Source organism: Pyxicephalus adspersus, chromosome 2 (assembly GCF_032062135.1).
Source record: "Pyxicephalus adspersus chromosome 2, UCB_Pads_2.0, whole genome shotgun sequence".
Lineage (NCBI taxonomy): Eukaryota > Metazoa > Chordata > Amphibia > Anura > Pyxicephalidae > Pyxicephalus > Pyxicephalus adspersus.
In genome coordinates, this window is record NC_092859.1 from 22,283,844 (window position 1) to 22,303,546 (window position 19,703).

Genomic DNA, 19,703 nt, shown 5'->3' on the forward strand with positions numbered 1-19,703 from the left:
TTTCTGGATTACTCAGGTTCTCCCATGAAAGTCTACATTCTCTAGTCTTGCAGAAGTTTCATAAATCAGGCCCAATATAACTTTTATTTCGCGTTCAGACCTGATACATGCAAGTATATCTGCTGCCAATTCTGTGTTTGACCTAACCAACCTACTCATTGATCAGTAAGTAGTCCAAAAACACTGCACACACATGCATGGTATGGTATTTTAACCTTACAATCATTTTCCTCAGAAAGCATTCAGAAATCTGATCAGATCCACTCGATCATTCTTACATGCCATATAACTTGTGTACTTTTTATTGATATTTACCAAAAAATGTGATCTATCAACGCCCAATCAAAACCCCATCAATTCCTTTACATTCAGTCGGCTATGTGCCTTCAGGTTTTATTTCAGATCTAATTATTAAATAAATAATAAATAATACTATTGGTACTAAAATCAAATTCAAAGTTAAAATTGGACTGTGTGTACTAGGCTTTAGCTGGAGATAATGGACATACTTTTAATCTAAAATACTTTTTACAAAAAAAACAACATCCTAATCAAACACACAATCTGATTTGTTTCCTGCTATGCAGGTGTTTGAATAGAACACATTTAAAGAAGGACCTGTATGCTAATATTGGTCAGAATCCTCCTTTAATGTGGATAGAGACACGGTCACAGTCATGTCCCTTTATTGAGCCTTTCTGCTCCCACAACAAAGTCCAGTCCGATCTTGTTCTGAATGAGCCGGGGAGAAATGTTTCAATTAACTTTATCTGGTTCATTAATAGCGGATCAGGCTGGCAGCGGATTGCTCTTAATCCGGTCAATCGGGTTAACCTGCTCCTGGACGCTTAATTGCTGCTTGCTTGGAACTGCGTCACATTGATGCAAAAAAGCACTTCCAAATCAGGGATAGCGGCATTTCATGGCAATCGTTTACCATCTATAATGTAAAAAAAAAACTTCCTGCCCCAAATACTATTTGACAAATTAAACATGCAATGTCTCTTTTGTTAAAAAACGAACTCCCTGGTTCCTGATGGCTTTTTCTTTAAGCTGTATGGCGCATGCAACCCTGCACACAGAGCCAGCTGCCATAGATGATGTAACTCCTGGACATGCATATAAGTCACATCATCCAATGACAGAAGCGGATTGCCATCTTCATAGTAAAGATGGTGCCTTCTGAGAATGCAGCGATGACAGATCTTAGACCTGCCATTGCATAAGGGCGGACTGCACACAGGTGCAGTAATGTGCCATAATGGGCAAATATGCTGTGCATATTGCTGATTTTGGCAAAAGTTCACCACCACTGAGTTCAGTTCCATATTTCAAGTTCCTTATGTCATGCTTTCTTTCCCATTATTTTCATCTGATGACGACAACAGTACTCCCAGTCCTAGTGTGGCAATGCTTTCTGTACTGTTCCTATGAAGGAGCAATGTTGTCATCTTTGGATAGGACTATAAAACACTTCACTTCCTTTTTCTTTATAAGGGGAGGTATCCTGAAGTCCACCAAGAGTGTTGAGAACAATAAGTTACATGTTTGAAGCAAGGATCTCCTTAGATTTCTGGCAAATCAATAAGTTTTTCAAAATATACAACAAAATGCTTTTAGTGAAATATTTTTTAGACCAAAAGTTCACAGTTGTCAACTTGACCCCTATACTTTATAACGTTTCTGGAGAATGATGATGTCATTGTATAATACAACTTAAATCTAGAGATATGCAACATTATGTGAATTGAGGAACTTCATGCCCAAGATGATGACTGTAGTGAAAAAATTACTGCTCAGTGGTCCATATGGATGTCCTTCTCCACTTCAGCTTTTCAAAACAAAGTGCAAAATACAACTCCTGGAGCCTTCCTCATTAGGCTGGAGTTACTTGCTAATTGCAATATAGATTGTTAGTTTTAATTTTCACTGTACTTACAGCTTGATTTGTACTTTTTTGTATTCCTCTCTTTTGTATTTGTAGCCTTTTTGTATTCCTCTCCCTATTTCCTTCCATCCCCCTAATTATTTATGTTATTTATTTTTGTCTCGATTAGTGTTTTATGTGTGAAAATTCAAAGGTTTTGTATGCATGTATTTCTTTTATTACTATTCAATAAAGACAGATTTACCATAAATCTATAGATATGCAAAGTGAGTTCTGGATAAAATAATTTACAGCATATCTAGAAATTGCTAACTTCAATGCTTTATAACATAACTTTTATCTGGTGAGTGGTAATGTCACTCCTGTACAATATATTTAATATCTAGAGAGCACTGATTTCATTTATTTCAAATAAAACACATTTTTAGAGAGTGGTGATATCAATTCTATATAATAAAGCTTATATTTTCTGCTGTATAACACAACTAAAATGTCAGATCTGTATAATTTACCATATGTGAAGGGCGCAGATGTCACTTTTGTAATATATTTGAAAAGCAAAAAAAAAGGAAACAGGGGAGCTTCTAAGAGTATCACTAATATCTAGACCAGCACAAGTAAAAACTATCACACGACTGTATGGCTCATTTTGCAAAACATATTTACCATGCATGCTTTAAACAAGTTCCCTGTGATGACAGATTAACCTGCAGATTTACCTGTGATACATTTCATACATTCTCAAAAGAACCATGGCAGGATTCCATGGAACTCTAGGATTCCTCCACCTCCTACAATTGACCTTCATTTTGATAATACTACATAGTTTCAAGTTCAACACCATTTGCCAGAGCCATTAGTCATATTTTAGCTGTGGATGGCTTTTTGACTAACACCATAAAGGGTATTCTATGCCCTTTGATTTCATCAATCTCCAATCATTTCGTGTCAGCAGGGGTTCCCTAAAACCTTAAATTTTGTTAAGAGTTCCTCAGGGTTAAAAGGATTAGGAAATTCTGCTGTAAGGTGACAGGGACGTCACTTCTGCATAGGATAACATATCTGGAGAGCAGTGATGTCACTTCTGTATAACATATCTGGAGAGTGGTGATGCCACCGTATGATAAAATTACTTCGGTCTTGATTGAAGTTTTGAAGTGTATGTTAGGTAAGGATGCCTTATAATAATGGGTCATTGCCACAATATCAGTACTTATTGCTCTATCCATGCAGTCATTGTGTGTCACTCATGTCATCTCACAGCCTTGGTGCTGCTCAGACCAGAGTGGACTCCGGTACAAGGACAGAATTTGTGCCAAATTTGTGTTGCATCTCCAGCCAGCAGCCAATGATATTCTAAAGGCACAGATGATACAGGGAGGCTATAAATGTTTATTATTCCTGGCTCCATTTCCAGACGACTCAGGGTCAGAGTCTGCAACCGAAATGATCCTGTATGCGACAGGTCCAAAAACAGAGAACCATACTAAACATTATTGATATAAAACCATATAACAGAATCACTATCCTTAGTATAGCTACAATTTCAGGACAAAAATATTATAGTAAATTCCTTACAGATAACACAATACAGCAATAGTTTCTTTTTCTATTTAAAAACTTATTATCAAAATGATTATTGATGATTATCAAAAATTAATTTTGCATTTTTAAAACCTAAAGTTAGCCAATAAAGGGTATTCATTGAACTACAAATTTTCTGCTGCACATTTGTAAAAGCATATTTAAAAATATTAAATATTGTAAATATTATATTATATTATATTTAAATATATTAAAACATTGAACCAGGGTTTATTTTTTGCCTTCCTCTGGATTTACTATATATATATTTACTATATCTATAGGATTTTTATCTGGGATATGTTTATTTCGCCAGTGGTTGAACTTGATGGACTTTTTCAACTGACTAACTATATAACTATGTAAAAATGTTTCTGCTTAGGGTCATAAGTTAGGCTAAGTTAAGTCTATAAGTGCTGGCTTTATAATCTTTAATAGAAGCTATTAATGTAACAGGCTAAACGCAGTGGCTTTATGTCCTTTCTGCCTGAGCAAAGCATGGAAATGTCCACGTGTGACCTTACTGGCAAATGATTATGTACATTAAAACTGACCTCCAACCAAACAGCTGATACAGCTGAACTGCATAATAAGTACTTGAACTTCTTTCCTTTCAAAATATTTTTCATCCAGCCAGCTTAATAATTCACAGATATCCCCAGAGTGATACCATATTTATTACTGCAGCTGTATAGGGTTCTTGGCCTGCCTGCTCATTACATCACTAGTAAACTATGAAAGTGCCAACAAACAAGGAAGTAATAGAAAAAAATATTGCCCAACAAGTGTTGTGGAAGAGGTGGTAAACAAAAGTGCCCAAAAGCGGATGTGGAAGAACAGTAATGCCAGTGATAGGATAAGGGGGTGTAGGAGAACAATGTCCAGTGGGGTAAACATTGATGGTCAGAAGAAAACACTTATCTTGTTCAGTCTGTACCCCACACTGTTGCTTTCTCCTGGAGGGATCATTTCACCCAGAGCGGCCTAGCACAGGAACAAGGGCTCCTCGGGTCAGTGGTGGGACATAACCTGGACCCCAGGGATGCTGGGATTGTATTCTGAACCTGGGAGAACCTGGGATAGTTGGGAAGTATGGGAATCTCCTTCCATATCCTTATCCCCCGTAAACCCTTGTAAAAAGTTGGATTTCCCTCACTTTAAGATTTGGGGAAACCAGGACACATAGAGACTGTGAATCTTCCCAATGGGGACATATACAGCAATACAAACCTTTAGGTAAAATAAATGAAAATGTCTTGGTTAAACATTTAATTTGACCAATGCAGAGCTGGGAATATCACCTTTATGTGTCTCCAGGTTAATAATATCTTTTATCTACTGATGAGTTTACATTGGAGTGCTGCCTTCCTGTTATTAGTCGCTGAGCTCTGTGTATACAGCCAGGCATGGGCCAAACACAGGAAATATTCCATGCTGCTTCACAGCACACTGATGCACTTAATTGTTTTGCTGATTGTTTTGGTGATTACAGCCCATAAGTTGCTAACATGCTTTTCCTTTCATTTCCAAATGTGTGTGCTTGTCACAGCAGTGTGGTGATGGAGAGGGGCGGAAAGGTAAGAACACTAAAGCTGGATTCACACAGGTGCATTGGTCTGTGACGGGGTAGCAGTTAAAAAAATAGTATGGCAATGCAATACGTGTGTGTATGTACGTCCTTGCTTACACAACATTCTCTCTCCCCAGATGCCTCATTTCTTTTAGACATTTGCAGCTTTCCTTTGTGTTTCCTTAGCAAAAGCCCATAGTGGGTGTCACTTTTTTTTCCCTTTTTGTCCAATATGACACAGATTTTACTTTACTGGGAAGAACCCACCATTGGCAATGTATTGCTTGAAGACCCCCTCTTCCAACTTACCTTTACACTGTTGCAGTTTTATCAATGAACCAATAACTTGACCCAACTGAAGGATGACTATCCTTCAGATTCTGCTCAGATATTTTCTAGTGAATCAAATAGAAATTAATTTAATTCATAAAAGGGGATAAAGAGGATTTTCTTTTCTCAAACTTAAATGTCGGATATTTACATAGACCTGGAAAGGAAATACCCTTTGTATATTTTTCAAATTGAATTTTATGAATATGTGACTTTTTCTAAACTGACAAACTGTGCACTTATATAGGTTAGAAAAAAACCAGTGTGAACATTCAGATTTTTTAAAAAAATGGCAGTTAGTTGATTTAGTGAATTTATACTTTAAAAAGAAAAATACTTAGCTCATCACTAACCTCTTATCAGGTCATTTATGACCCTTCTAGTAAGCAGTATTTACAGAGACCTCTGTTAAAACTTTCTCCATTTACATTATGTGCAGATTTGTTAGAGATTGTGAGATAGCTGATAGATTCCTATGCTACGTCAAATAACAAGTGAAAAACACGCCAATCCGCAGTCAATGTGCGGAGGTGTTGGTGTCCTGGCCTCGGGTGACACATTCAATATTTAATCTCCGCAGAGCTGGAATGTGAACTTTGGCCATTGATCTGTGGGGCAGAACAGGGAAACCTTTAATATTTAATCGGTGAGGTTTGTTTTTAGGGCTAGGGGGACAGGACACATAGAGACTGTGAATCTTCCCAATGGGGACATATACAGCAATACAAACCTTTAGGTAAAATAAATGAAAATGTCTTGGTTAAACATTTAATTTGACCAATGCAGAGCTGGGAATATCACCTTTATGTGTCTCCAGGTTAATAATATCTTTTATCTACTGATGAGTTTACATTGGAGTGCTGCCTTCCTGTTATTAGTCGCTGAGCTCTGTGTATACAGCCAGGCATGGGCCAAACACAGGAAATATTCCATGCTGCTTCACAGCACACTGATGCACTTAATTGTTTTGCTGATTGTTTTGGTGATTACAGCCCATAAGTTGCTAACATGCTTTTCCTTTCATTTCCAAATGTGTGTGCTTGTCACAGCAGTGTGGTGATGGAGAGGGGCGGAAAGGTAAGAACACTAAAGCTGGATTCACACAGGTGCATTGGTCTGTGACGGGGTAGCAGTTAAAAAAATAGTATGGCAATGCAATACGTGTGTGTATGTACGTCCTTGCTTACACAACATTCTCTCTCCCCAGATGCCTCATTTCTTTTAGACATTTGCAGCTTTCCTTTGTGTTTCCTTAGCAAAAGCCCATAGTGGGTGTCACTTTTTTTTCCCTTTTTGTCCAATATGACACAGATTTTACTTTACTGGGAAGAACCCACCATTGGCAATGTATTGCTTGAAGACCCCCTCTTCCAACTTACCTTTACACTGTTGCAGTTTTATCAATGAACCAATAACTTGACCCAACTGAAGGATGACTATCCTTCAGATTCTGCTCAGATATTTTCTAGTGAATCAAATAGAAATTAATTTAATTCATAAAAGGGGATAAAGAGGATTTTCTTTTCTCAAACTTTCTCAAATTGAATTTTATGAATATGTGACTTTTTCTAAACTGACAAACTGTGCACTTATATAGGTTAGAAAAAAACCAGTGTGAACATTCAGATTTTTTAAAAAAATGGCAGTTAGTTGATTTAGTGAATTTATACTTTAAAAAGAAAAATACTTAGCTCATCACTAACCTCTTATCAGGTCATTTATGACCCTTCTAGTAAGCAGTATTTACAGAGACCTCTGTTAAAACTTTCTCCATTTACATTATGTGCAGATTTGTTAGAGATTGTGAGATAGCTGATAGATTCCTATGCTACGTCAAATAACAAGTGAAAAACACGCCAATCCGCAGTCAATGTGCGGAGGTGTTGGTGTCCTGGCCTCGGGTGACACATTCAATATTTAATCTCCGCAGAGCTGGAATGTGAACTTTGGCCATTGATCTGTGGGGCAGAACAGGGAAACCTTTAATATTTAATCGGTGAGGTTTGTTTTTAGGGCTAGGGGGACATTTATGATTAGTGATGTTGACTTGAACTTGAGTAAGATGACAGTTGATGAGATTACCCCATGACATCCACAACATATAGTACATTATATATATATATTGTAGCTCATATCTAGTTCTTTGTAGGAGAGAGATAAAGTATATCTATATGATCTGAAGACTCAATAGGAAGAGGGAATAAATCTCCTCAAAGTGAAGATTCCCTCTTAGTTTTCATCTGAACAGGTGTCATAATTAGTGCACAGTTAGTGCACATGTTTTAAAATTAGGTTGAACTGAAATTGGGTGGTCTCAAAAACCTTTTGGATACTTGTACCCGGAACATAAAATTTCTTACTTAACCAATCCTTCAATTCCACACTCATTATTAATCAATCAAGTTCTTAATTAATTTCTGGTCAGTTTGAAAAAACAATGGCAATTGTTGCTATTCCTCACTCAATTAAACAAAAAATGGGCTATTGATACACTTTTATTATTATAACACAGTATTTATATAGCGCCAACATATTACGCAGCTCTTTACTAAGTCCATCGTCATGTCACTAATTGTCCCTCAATCAATCTAATGTCCCTACCATAGTCATATGTCATTACCACAGTCTAACGTTAATTTGGAGAAGCCAATTAAACTAACTGTGTGTTTTTTGGAATGTGGGAGAAAACTGGAGTACCTGAAGGAAACCCACGCAAACATGGGGAGAACCTGCAAACTCCATGCAGATAGTGCCCTGGCCAAGATTCAAACCTGAGACCCAGAGTTGCACAGACCTTTGAGACATATATACATATATACATATATATATATTATAAATATGCAATTGAAAAATTGAAATACAAATATAGGGTCTTTTCATGTAACTCTGTTCAGCGATGCTTTGTGTATGTAATACTTTAATAATTGTGTAATGGTCACTTGCTCTATTCATGCTAGAACTGAACCTTTCAGTTTTCCTGCCATCACCAAATGTGACAAGTTACCATTACAGGCAACAAATGTACCACAAAGATCTACCTGACTCCCAATCTGTACAAGTCCTATATGTGTTTCCCCATCACTTTGTAGCCTAACATAAGCAAAGCAGCAGAAATGAGTGGTTGGTTTTGGTTTGTGGAGGAATATCAAATCCTTCTTGCTATCCTGATGTAAAATTCTCCTTTTTTTCAAGGGTAATAGGCACTCTGCAATGGGAGAGAAAAAGATTTAAAATGCTGCAAACACCTTTACAGTGCCACAGCACTTGAACAGGCAAAGAATTATAGCAAGAAATGGTAATGGTGTCAGGAATCTCATTTTTGTTTGAAAGGAGAGAGGAATAAATAAAGGTGTTTAAGGACATATGGTAATGGTAGGGGTAGTAGATTGTGAGCCCATTTAAGGGACAACTAGTGACAAGACAATGGACTTTGTAAAGCGCTGCGTAATATATTGGCACTATATAAATAATAGTTAATAAAAATAATAATAGTTAAGGATTTGGTCTGTAGGAGGTTTTGAGGTAATTGGCAATCCAAAATTGGTTCATTTAATTAAAGTAAACCTGTTCACACAAGACAGCCAGATTTGACTCTTTGTAACAAAACCTCCTGCTGGCTGGGAACAGAGGATTGGGTCCTTACATCTAAACCCCTGGACCTGATGTAGTCAGCAATTTTGGTTTAAGCTTTGCCAATGCCTGACTGCCTAATACCGGGTCTTGCAGCTTCTTCTCTCTTCAAACCTCCTCCTTGTAATTTTCTTCTGCCTCGCTGAGATGTAGGCAATAGGCAAAGAAGAGCAAGGGCCTTTGCTGGTACCTTGTCTCATTGACGTACTGCTTCCACCAAGCTGTGTAGTACATTCAATTATGTCCTTCTTTATGCATATGGTACCACATTGGATGGTACATTTCCATTTCTGATATGCTGCAGACTACAGAAGTACTGCTAGCAGAAGATATCCCTAAAAAGGTCCACAATTCAGAGCTTTGTGTTTCAGTCCAGGGGATAGCGGTGGACTGTACCTAATATGCAGTATTGCCAAACAGATTTGGATGGCTGCTCTCTCCAGCCCTGTGCAAGCTACATCAGTACCTGGACAGCATTTTTTCTCACTGCTGTTCTGCCACTATCTCAGAACTTTTCTCCTCAGTAATCAGTGGCACCCACAGACAGTCTACCACCTCTTCATCCACTCCCATTACCAAAGCCCACCTAGCAGTAATCTCTAGCTGCAGAAACATCACTGCCTTTTTCTGCTGTCTGTCTGATGTCCCCTCCCTTTAAAGTCTTGGCACAAATTTTCACCTTCATCAATATCTAGAATTAGAAAAGCTTACGCATGACTATGATCATCTTCATGCAGCAAATCAGTGAGCGTGTGAATAAATGCTGACTCCTAATTGCTAGTTTGCCTGTTATATCAGCATTAGCTAAAGGAGGGTGCACTAGCAGCGTGTACAGACAACTGACTACTCCGGAGCTGGTAGGAAAAGAAAGGCTTTGCTAGTTAATAAAATACCTTGTGAGCTTGGTGTGGCTATAAGGCACTGCTACTCTGACATAAAAATGGCGGTTGTACCCTGCCTTTAGATGACACTACCCAATCATCGGTTTGTCTTGCAGGACCTTGATGTCCCTGCTACCCCTGCATGCAGAACCCCTGGCTCTGACTTTCGGCCTGCCTGTCTTTTTAAAATGGGTTGCCTAAAATATACCTTACCCCCTTCCCTGAAAAATAAACACTAAACTCTAACCAAAAACCCATGGTAATCATGCATATAAGCAAACAGTAAAGTAAAACATTATAAATCATATAAATAGCAGCAAAACTCTGTTATGGAAACAACATTTTTTCATTGCTCACAAACTTCATATCTCACGTTCTCATCGTCAACAATAAAACAAAAGGGAACAACAAACTAATGTGATAAAATCCACTGTCTCCACCCTGCAGTGGCATTTCAATGTTGGGTACTGTCTAGTGATTTGTTTTCAGGAATATTTTTCTGTTTATTATTGGCCATAGATATGAGAGGGTAGCTGGACTGGCATGCATGACCTTACTGCTCTTGGGTATCCACATTTGCTGAAAGCCCTAAACACAAGTGTTCATCTTTATGCATATCTGGAAACGTTTGGGAGAAAAGGAAAGAAAGTAGAGGGTAGAGAAAAGAATAAAGGAGAGGAGATGGGAGAGAGGAACTTAAAAGGGAAGAGGAAATGAGAGGAGTAGTAAGGAGAGGGGAGGAAAGAAGAGAACAGGGGTGAAGGGAAAGTTAATAGAAAACGAGGGTAGGAGTTGGGAGTGATGGTTGGGGAGCAAAGGGGATAATAGGCTTGGAAAAGAGGGGAAGAAAAAAGGAAAGGAGGGATAGAGGAGAAAGGAAAGGAGATAGGAAAGTTGGGAGAGACGAGAGCAGAGGAGAGAAAAAGAAAGGAGAGAGTAATCAATGGAAGTGAGGTTTAAATAAGACAGAAGATGTAAAGGTATTGAATTTCATACCCACATGAATAATCTGTATTGTCATGGCATCTGTAACTGATTTTAAAGTTAAATATAAAGATGAATGTTGTGTATTATTTTTTTTTGCCTGCAGCGAAATTGCAGAATAATTTGCTTTTCAGCTTCACAGACTCTGCCCACCCCTCCAGCAACCAGATCTGTATGGGTAATCTGTTCCAGGACTGAGGCCACCCTACCTGTCCTGGCACTAGCATGTCTATGTGAGCAGGTTGAAAGTGTTGAATAGACGTCTAGTTCAGATAGAATGTTAGGAATGGTTGGGGGAATAATTATCTGACAGAAATCTTACAAAGGACATAATCTGATTATCTCTCTGACCAAAGTTCACTGAAAAAAAATAGAATATGACAGTTATGACAATGATAGGAGATGGGGTCAACTACAGGGGATGTAACTGTCCCTGGGCCCAGCAGGAGAAAGGGCCCCTATTGTGATTGCCAGTTCCACTTATTTCTAGCAATGTGCTTATATAATACCAAAAGTAGAGTCATCGTTATCTCCAGGTTGTGTCCCATGCTGGTCAGGCACCCAAAGTATACACTATCTATATGTATATATGTTTAGAACATATTGGCAAATATGAGGCTTGGGAAAATCTAGGATTACCTAGACATATTTAAACCCCCCTTTTGGTATACTCTACCTTTTACATTGATCTCTTTATGTATACCTATTCATCTATACGTACCAATAGTTTCCCTGTCCACAGAGTTTCATTGTCTTCCATTAAAAAGGATAAATGCCCTTGTATGCTAAATGCTTACAAGATTAAACACATTTTCAAGTGGAAGATTGAAAGTGTACAGCAGCTCTGATTATATCTGAATATAAGTAGAGAACTGGGGATCCCTTATTTGTTATTTAAGTTTTTGAAAAAAAAGACTGTTGCTATTAAAAAAAGAAAATGAATAGGAAAATCTTCTCTACTTTAAAAAAAGTTTTGGATTTGCTGCTGTGTCAGCAATCATTGCAGCATCCTGTAGTGACATAAGGCCTGCAGCAGGAACTGCATATGCAATATCTCCAAAAATGTGTTTACTAATAAAAAATGTAAATTCTATTAATGACCATGTTTAAAAAAAGAAAGAATACCGTATATGTACCACTGTATATTTGTTGTATTATTTTACTTTCTAATATACAGTGGGAAACAAGGAATGTGAATTCAAAACCTCACACCACCCACACATAATAGATAATGGGATATTTTTAATGTGTGTGTTACAGCACAAACCTGAGTTGCTTTGGTATAAAAACATAATTTTACTGTACAATAAATGTATAACCAACACATGGAATTTATTGACTTTTTCAACATATTTAAACAGGCAAACATTAGATCTTCATTAAATGTATCTACAGATAAAGGTGACATATTTCAATAATACCACAAGAAAAAAATGCTGCTTTAATCATTTATTCCACAAAAATATCAATACATGTACTGTAAAAAAAAGTGGGTACACACTTGGCCCATTACCTGCCATTTCTCATAGACATTTTGGAAATTTGTGCATTTTGTGCCCAGTGAACACAAAATTCTTGAGTTACAATTTGTTTTTGGATTTCCTTTCTTGAACTAACCATATCAAACAAGATTTTAATAAAAGTGAAAACAGGACTTTGACTAGGTTAGTCCATACTATCCATTTGTTCTTTTGAGCCATTCCTTCTTATCAATCACACTTGATTCAATGCAGAATTGTTGACTCTATTACTGCAAGCTGACCCTACAGCAACAAAGCAACCTCAAACCATAACTTTTTCACCACTATGCTTCAAAGTTGGTAGGGGGTACTTTTCTTAAAATGCTGTCTTTGATATGCTCCAAATGTGTTTACTGTTTTTGTGGACAAACAACCGTATCTTGGATTTATCTACAAAATGTTGTTCCAAAAGCCCTGGTATTTGTTCCATGGCAAATCTCATGTTCTTTATTGACAGCAAAGGCTTTTTTCTGGCACACTCACCAAGTAGTTTAACTGGCTCATAGACTCATAGGCATTCACATTCTTTTTCTTAAAATCTTAGACAGCTCTTTTTATCTTGACACAATGATACTTTACATACCAATAACAAAGTGAACACTGGACCCTCATTATCTGAGGTTGTAATAAAAAAGCAAGACCAGCATCTAATCTTAAGGTTCCTATTATTGACACCCTATCTGAAATACTCTGGAAGACTCCATTTTAATTTAAAGTAGTGGTAAATGTAGGGGTATGCTTAATTTTCCAATTTTCCACATGGTAAATCTTTATTTTCTTTCATTAAGATTATGAACAAGTACATTTTATGCATCTATATTAAATGTTTCACCTTTATCTGTAAGTATTTTTGAAATGAAGATTCAGCGTTTGCTTGATCAAATATGTTTAAACAACAATTGTACTTACTTTTTTACATGATGGTATGCCGCAGTACTTGTATCCACTAATTATACCTTAATTAATGTCACATCACAGAGTCTGACAAACTATAGACTGAGAGCTAACACTTTGCCTGAGACTACCGTCAAGAAAAAATTAAAATAGCCTTGGACTACTGCTAGTAAAACAACTGCTGGAAAACCAACATTTTGGTCAGAGGTACTGTATGTAATACACTAAAATGCATAGAAAGTAGCGGTCGAGGGTATGGTATGCACAGAGTACAGGGGTCAGAAATGTGTTCGTTAGCATATTTTTTCCAGGCCGGTTATCCTGTGTGCCACTGCATTATATCATGCCCCTTTTATTCCCTACAGTGTCATCATTTGCAGCAGCAAAAGAGATCAATGAATTAGTTGTCCGCCTTCCACTCTGCAGCTTGCTGCTTCCCCTGTTACACTTTAGCTGTGCAGTCTCCACCGGAGATAAACCTTTTCCCCCCAGCACAGACTGGGGCTGTGTGCAGCTGAAGGGTATTTTAGAGTATGTGCTGCTAGAACTTTTTATCCTTTCTACTCACAGTCACCCATTGCCAGTAAGTCAAGCCTGGCTGACTTGCTGCTGGTGTGTTTACCTGTTGGCTGATTCTGCTTGACCCTGTGATTGTTTGCTGCCTGTACCGACCTTTGCCTGTGACCCTGACTCTGCTTTGTCTTTACCCTTAGATGCCTTTTTTGGCGAACCAATTACCTCAGCATGACCCCTTGGCTCAGTTCTCCGGACTTGCCTTTGCTGAACTCTCCTGTACTGCATGTTCTGCGGAATACCTGGTTACTGACCCTGGACTGTCTGACATCCCATTGTGTGCCCTGACCTACTATATGGGCTCCTGGTCCTCTGTAATTCTTTCTCCAGATGCCAGCTTTTGCACAGAGAAGCCCGGGGGCAATCGTGTGCTGGGATGGTGCAACTAGCCTCCTAAGGCTGAGCGAGGGCATGCTATAGGTGAAGAGTGTAGAGTTAAAATGGGGGACTGATGAGCACTGGCACTGCATTGGGGTCTTAGAGTGAGCACATAACCCACACAGAGCAAGGGCTAGGAGTATGTAAAGCACAGGTCAAAAAATATGTTATGCACAGAATGCAGAAGCTAGGAGTATGTCATGCACAAAGTACAGAGGTCAAGTGTATGTAACATACAGCACAGCCTATAGAGTAAAGCACTCATAAGATACCCACCAACCATAGCAGACTCCATGGGGCTGTCCAGGGTCCTGAGGATCCAGGCAATAACCTGCAGTTGAGTGGATCATATGTTCCTATGCTCAATGTTGCTCTGTGCAGAGCCTAGCAAAAGAGTGATACTGCCCAATATACTCTATTTAGTCTATTTAAGGAAATAGGATGAGTCAGAGAGCAGCAGCAGGGTCTTTCACTAAGGTCTGCACTGAGGGGTCTGTAGTTGGGGTCTGCACTGCTGGACTCTCTGTCATCTGCATTGGGAGTCTGTTTAAGAGGTCCCATCTCGGGGTCTGTTACTGTGGTCTTTATTGGGAATCTTTTACTAAGGCGCCTATTACTGAGGTCAAGAACATGCTATTATTATTACAATTGATAGAAAATGTTTATGTAGCACTGAAATATTTCACAGTGCTGCAAAATGTACAGTAAGCCAGTCACATCAATCTATGTACCAGAGGAGCTTGCACTCTAATGTCCTGTCCACAGTCTATACTACCAGTTATATGACAAGCACATGTTTAGATTTGTTTCTTGAGACAATACCACCAGGTGCATTCCTACCTAGGGCTCATGCAGATAAAACCCCCAAAACATTCTTTGACATTGTATTTACTTTTTATGTTTTTTATCAACACAAAATCTGTTTTGTCACATACAGTTATTTATAGCAGAACCAAAGTTCCATATTGCAAAACTGCTCATGCAGCTCAGTGCAGGATGCCAAGGACTAAATAAACGCATGTGCGGGAATTACATCATCTCAGCCTGGCCAATCCACATGACCGACATCTGGAAAAGGAGGGGAGGAAGGTGGCACCATCTGAAGTGGTGCAAGGAGAGTTCAGCAAAAATAAAAAATTGTGATCAGGCAGGTACTTTTATTTTTTTGCAGAAGGGACATCGCCTGTCCCTAATGCATTAAAGAACCCGTCTGGGCATAATTTTTTACTTTTTAAAATTTAGTGCCACTTAAAACTAGAAATTACCTTTTACCTGACACAAGGGCCCAATCCCAGCCACAGATGGTGTTCCATGATTCTTGCTACTTTCTATACTATCACTATATTCTGGTGTTTTAGCAGGGCCGACTGTCGCTCTCACCTGTCTGGAGATTGCTTGTTCCCAGGGGTAATTTAAGCACCTGCTCTGGCTGTCTTCTGGGCTCCCCATGGAAAAGTCACCGCCTGTGACATATACGTGACTATAAACATGTAGTGTGAATTTGCTTTGGCCTGAAGCTGGTTGTGTGCACAGTTCGTGGAAATGTATATATGAATTCCTGTATTATTTTTAGTCTTGCAAACTTGCAGAGGATCTTCTGTACTAAAATTACTCTGATTTCTCCACACACTCTAAAGTTCTCTCAGTCTGCATTAGAAGCTTCAGTAAGTCAGATAAACGTAACCTTATTTCCTTGCTGATGGACATTCAGTGTTTTCTAGCCCTTTTCTCCCCAGCTGTCTCTGGCCCATTTCATTCACTGGATTTCAGTCTATGGAGGCTCCAAATAGAAGAGTACAGAAACATAATCAGATAACTAATACAAAAAAACAGGGTATTAAAAAGAGGAAATAGGAAATCAGAGAAAGTTGTGAAAGCTCAATATAGAAGAAATTTACCTTTATAACAAAATGTTATAGCTAGGCAAGTATACATCTGGGGTTATTTATCCATCTTGACCAACTAATTGCAAAGTTTTTGAGTATGGGGTATTATCACAAAAATGTCTGGGGTAGTGGGTGTGTGTCGGGTAGAAAAATGTTAAATAAAATAAAAAGCATGTTTTTTTTGTGTGAAAGTTATAGTTAGAGTAAAGTACATTTATAAAGCTGATGAGGTTTAATTTACATCTGAATATATCTAATTTGCATACCAATAGTGTATTTGGCCCAATGCTGTTGTATAGTATGGGGTCACTTGTGGATCTAGCTGAAAAACAAATTGTATCACTACTTGCAAAAGTATATTTTATGTATTATGTGTTAAATATTGTATGTATTACTAATGAACTCTATTTTTGTTGTTTTCCAGGGAAATAGGATCTATGTTGGCACCATTTTAAGAGTTGATTATAAGCAAGCAAGGGAGACCTAACATCCAGCTTCAACTAGCTGCCTGTCTGGGATATTATCGTACAATTTTTTTTGACCCCCTACATGACCATATTACCCTCCTTGCCACTTTCCGGTGTCATGGAGGTTTGTAGACAGGTTAGTGCCCTGGCTTTCCCACGCTCATTGCTAGTCAGAGCATTTAGGAGTATTGACAACAGGTTCCACCTTATCTTCAGACATTTGTGAACAGGTTAGTTTATTTGGCTTTAATAACACCACAAACAAACTGTATGCCAAGGAAAGGAGGATTTAGTAATGTGTATTGTGATGTAAGCTCTCTGTTGTTTTGTGTATCATGATTTATAATCTTGTGCCTTATACAGAGTATCACTATTTTTTTTTAATTTAATCTCCAGCCCAACTAAGTCTTATAATATTTATAATATGTGTTATCAGTGAGAAGAATGTTCCCAGGCATTCCTGGGGCGCCAATCTCCCAATCTAACGCTGCACTCTTTACCTATTACAAGCTCCCGCTCAGCCTTGGGAAGCAAATTGTGCTGTCCCAGCACCCGGTTGGCCCCAGGACCTTTGTGTGCAAGGGATGGCATCTGGGAAAGAACTGACAAGGGAGCAGGAGCCCGCAAATAACACTGTACAGAACAGTCCAGCAGAGACATGTCTAGAATACAGAATCAGAGGTCATACATAGGTAATCTGTCCACCAAACAAGGTAGCCAAGGGTAAAAACAATGCAGCTCACATGCAAGGTCCAGGCAGCATACAATCTCAGAATCAGCAACCATCAATCCAACAGAGAAACACAGCAGCAGCAGGTCAGCAAGCTTAACACTACAGCACTGGACACTGTGAGCAGAAATGTTATAATGTCCTAGCAGCCAATGGCAAAATGAAGCCATTGACTAATCTGCTCCTACAATGCCCTTCAGATGTGCACAGTGTCAGAGTATGTGCTGGGGATGCTGAGAAGACACATCTTGGGCTGCACGGCTAAAGGGAAGCAGAGGATGCAGCAAGCTGATGAATGGAGAGCAGACAACCAATTCCTTGATCTTCATGCTGTGAACAACACCGCAGCAGATAATAAATAGGGCATGATATACTGTGGTGGCACACAGCGCTGGATTGGCCAGATAAGCATCTCCAAATATTATCCTAAATACAACTCTATAATGACCCATATAGATTCATGTCAAAGCTGAAGGTTTGTAATCTTGTAGCATGAAAGCCTTATACAGAGTATGGCTATTTTTTGTCAATGTAATCTCTGGACCCACTAAGTCTTATAATATTTGTAATATGTGTTATCAGTGTGAAGAATGTTCCCAGGCAATACAACATTATGAAGCTTTCCCATGGACTGAGAGCATATTGAGCACACAGTTCTTATATTTTTGTAATAGGTGGAGCCTTTTGCCAATGCCATCTACTTTCTTTGATGCCCATGTTTTTTGTTCTGACTTGTATGAGGATTGCCAATGCTAATTTTGCAACTCTCATATGTGGTTATACAGTCAGTCCTAATTTATTGTATAAAATATGTGACGTGTTCTATGATGTTTTAAGTTCAATGCCACTTATATATCTCTATGTCCCCTACGCATTTTACAGGTATTTTTGTGAAATGCATAGAGCAGCTTTACTCAACCTTTTTACCCCAGAGAAACTCTTATTATTTGTTCAGGTGTCAGGAAATGTCTGCTATAATTAATTAATGAGAACATTTTCCATTGGTTGCCAGTAGGAGAAATGTCATCCATACATTAGTGGTCGGAGTGTCACCATTACAGACAATTACAAAAGTCCCTTGGTTTTATTCAGCTGGCTCTGCCAAGTGGTGTTGACCCCAGAACTATGCAGGCATCATTTTATGAGAAGTCAATGAGCCACAGCTCAAGGAACCCTTAGAAACTTCTGGAGGGACCATAGGGTTGCACAGAAAAGAGCTGTCAAAAAAACTTAGATGGGGACCTAATTTGGATTTTTGTATGACAATTGCGTCCAATGATTCTTTACCAAGACAGCTGTGGCTACATTTATTATATTTTCACCCTGTGCATTAGGCTAATAACATTCCTATTCTTTTTAGAGAACTAATATTCATTCAGTGTATCTAACTTATCAACTATACTATTTAATGCCCGAGTAGGATCTCCTCTATAATTCATTATATTAGTCTCACATTTCTATCCCTAATATGGTTACACACAGAGATATGTTTATCTGTAATATCCTTCACTTCTACTACTAGAGTAACTTACCTGGAGTGATTCTCCATTGGGATTTATGTAAGTCATCTGTACCAAGTTTTATATATCCTAAACATCCACTATATTGGCTTTATGTTAACTAGAATAAGATTTTATCCTATGTAAATTTCCAGGCTGTTATGTTATGTTTCATTTTTCTATAAGAATCTTATTCAGCCATCAATTTTATACATTCTAACAATATGCTACATTTGATCATTATTGGTAATAACTGTATATGTAATTATGATTCTATGAAATGCTAATTTGTATCTATATTTTACAATATATTCAGACTTCATATCTAATTTACAACTGCTCCGCTGAAGAAGCCCTTTTTCAGGTGAAACGTGTTGGGTCCAGGTCCTCCAGCTGCGTGCTAAATTCATTGCTTCAATTTCCTACAATTTCCTACTCTATGTATATGAATACAGTAGATTACTTTTGTCTACTATCATCTTGATGGCAGTTTGATGTTTTCCTGACATTCAAAATCTGTTGTTTTGTACTTGTTACTCTGTATCACTATGTAAATGTATTCTATGGGATTCATCACTGAATACAGTATGCACATGTGTTAATCTCTTTATTTCTGCTTGTGCATTAGGTAGCTTTAAATAGAAGTGTCAGTTTCATGAAAAATTTGTAAAAAATATTTGTTTTTAACTGTTAATTCAATAAATTGTTCTGATTTTCATATCGAGAAGTTGTCAGTCAGTCTGAATGCCTTGAAAGTCCCACAAGCCCTTTTTCTGTCTTTTGCAAATATTGAATCAGAGAATATGAAATCCATTGATGTAAGGGCATGAACAGATCAATTTTGGAATGGTAACAAGTTGCAACAAATTAATACAAAAATTGAATTATT

The 19,703-nt window shown here is 38.1% G+C and overlaps 1 long non-coding RNA gene across 1 annotated transcript; it reads left to right on the top strand.

The window, feature by feature from the left end:
* Positions 1–13,145: 13,145 nt before the first annotated feature.
* On the top strand, positions 13,146–19,569 carry LOC140323131 (uncharacterized). Its single transcript, XR_011919306.1, has 3 exons — positions 13,146–13,488; positions 16,543–16,721; positions 19,131–19,569. It is a non-coding gene; the product is annotated as an uncharacterized lncRNA (long non-coding RNA).
* The last annotated feature ends 134 nt before the right edge of the window (positions 19,570–19,703 follow it).